Here is a 2,620-nt window from a genome sequence, read left to right as displayed (position 1 = left end):
ACATGGCACATGGGTTTTAGAAGTTCATTTTCGCAAATTCGCAACTACTTCGATCAATTTAATGTGATTCAAGAACAAACTGATCAATTCATAAGAGTATGGTTAATGCTGAAAACTATGAATTAAATATGATTCAAGACTTGAAAGTAAATGTGACTTATAGCTATAAGACCATCACCAATGAAATGTGTTAAATGCACTAAAAAACGTATCTAGTCAGTTGACACATAAGATTTTTATAAAAATGCATAAAAAACACTCATTTTCTCTCAAACCCTTCAACATCCTTACCAATACTTACAATTCTACATCATCGTCACTTTTCACATTTGTTTTTAATACAATGTTTTTTATAATTAACACGTTCTTTTATTTTTGCATTAGAAAAAAAAAATAAATGATTAACTATAACTGAAATAATTAAATATAACTAAGATATGCAAAAATGTAATGGATTGTGCATACTTAGGTAACATGGTTGAGCTCGATGATGTGGGTATTTTGATTCGTAAGGTTGATCGACACAAATAATTTTGGATCCAACCATGGCGATCGAGAAGCTGACTTTAAATTTATTTATGATATACACTAGTAAGGGTGCCCGCGCGTTGCGGCGGGGACACATTTATGATTCAGTTCATAGCGGCTCGTTGTGTGTTGGACATCTTCGATAGTAATACTTGGTTTCTGTATAGAGCGCGCGCTTCGCAACGAGGTCGTATAAGGATGTTAGCGATGACATATGTGTTACTTGTCATATTCATAGGACCAACTGGAACAGTCAAACCAAATTCAAGAACCGGATAAGTTATAAATATTTGTTTATTATTTGATATACAAATATATATTTATGAACCGTTAACTTAGATAATACCACAAACTTTATTTATAGTAAAAGTAATTGGAAGCATTATTACCCCACACATATATGCACCACAAAAATGACAAGTTCGGTGGTATGAATCATATGCGAGACCAAAATGATATACAACAATGCATCAAGTACCAGGCAACAATTAAAAAACTAATAACACCAAAAGGACGACATATGCTCTGATAGAAGCCACACCAAATTTCCAGCCCTACAACCAATGGCTTCCTTTGCCCCAGATGAAGATGAAGGTCATAGGATAATCAGCCAACTGGTGTGTATCTATATAACACCAAACATGAGTAATTATTAAAGCACAAGTTAATTTGAATTAATCTTATATTTACTTAGATACTAAATAATTATTCATTCAACTTATATAACAATCATAAAAAAATGACAAAATCTAAATAAAATGATTTAGGAAGTTTTATGCATTAGATATGCAACTTGGGCAACTTTTGGCCCGATGCCCTTTTTACCAGATTTTTAAAAAAAGTTACTTGTTTAAACCGCTATGATAAATAAACCTCGCAAAACCTTCATAAGTAAATGGGTCGAGATTGTAACATTCTTTATTCAGAAGTAGAAAACAAGCGTGAAGTTTTTCTTATGATTAGTTTCAGCTATGATCAATAATTTTCCTTCAATAATAAAATAAAATTTTAACAGAATGGTTAAGTGAGTTTTATGCATTACAAGTGCATCTTGGGCCATATTTGACCCGATTATTTTAATACTTTCATTTGATATTTTTAAAAGTTTTGCCAATTAAGAGATTAAGCATACCAGTATCGACCCAATTATAAGTAAATGGGTCAAAACCGTAATGTACTTTTTACGAAAGTTACAAACTTGCCTGTAGGTAAGAAGGGGCAAAGTGCGGTCGGTTAACAAGCCATTTTGAAGTTTTTCTCGTAATTCTCAAGACCAAGTCTAGACAACATGGATTAGGTTCACTGTACAACACATCGTCAACTGACAGCTTTGAGAACTTCTCCCCGACCTGCACAACGGGTAAAAAAGGATTTTTAATTTACCCTTAGATATCATGAAATTGATGCCATGGCTTTGAATCATAATAATGATAATAATCACCTTGAAGAGTCCACCCTGAATACGTGCAAAGAAAACACCCTATTTGAAGACATTAGCATCCGCATCAGGACATTCCATGCCACGGTACAAATATTGTACCAACAAGAAAACAATAAATGACACTTGACCCCCTAATTGTAAGTACTTAAAATTGGATCACTCAAAGCTCGAATCAAGCCAAGGTTAAACAAGCTTGAGCCCAAGCCAAAAAGTAAGCTCATGTAATAACCGAGCCTGACCCGAGCTTCAATTATCGAACTCAAGTAGGCTAGAGAGCCTGAATGAGCCTACTATATTTCAGTTTTAAATTTTAAGTAATTTAACCCGAGCATGTTTACTAAAGTAAACATCAATACTACTATTCTAAATAAATGAATGCGACATTAAATTTTCACTAATATACCCAATGGTTAACACTGTTTAGTTTCTAAAAGTTTTAACTTTTGTGATGGATTTAGGTGTGCTAATCACATTTTTGGACAGTTTGCACATAATTTGCTGATTGAAGCAAGCTAAGTATTCATGTGCCAAAGTTGTCAAGACACTTAAATAATTGGTAAAAAATAACCACATGTTTAAAATTTCAAAAGTAAGATCATGTAACAATCCTATCAATAATGAAATAAAACTGTAAGATACCATGTCTATAGA

General features: G+C 32.9%; 1 long non-coding RNA gene across 1 annotated transcript; it reads right to left on the bottom strand.

The window, feature by feature from the left end:
* Positions 1-1,470: 1,470 nt before the first annotated feature.
* Positions 1,471-2,337, bottom strand: LOC143562643 (uncharacterized). Its single transcript, XR_013140528.1, has 2 exons — positions 1,970-2,337; positions 1,471-1,877 (listed from the first exon to the last, which is right to left on the bottom strand). It is a non-coding gene; the product is annotated as an uncharacterized LOC143562643 (long non-coding RNA).
* Between the last annotated feature and the right edge of the window lie 283 nt (positions 2,338-2,620).

Source organism: Bidens hawaiensis, unplaced genomic scaffold (genome assembly GCF_021521415.1).
Source record: "Bidens hawaiensis isolate Kalapana, Puna unplaced genomic scaffold, B.hawaiensis_p1.1 tig00021044_1, whole genome shotgun sequence".
In the NCBI taxonomy this organism is placed as follows: domain Eukaryota; kingdom Viridiplantae; phylum Streptophyta; class Magnoliopsida; order Asterales; family Asteraceae; genus Bidens; species Bidens hawaiensis.
Note: the sequence above shows the minus strand (reverse complement) of the source record. Positions and strands in the feature narration are given on the sequence as shown.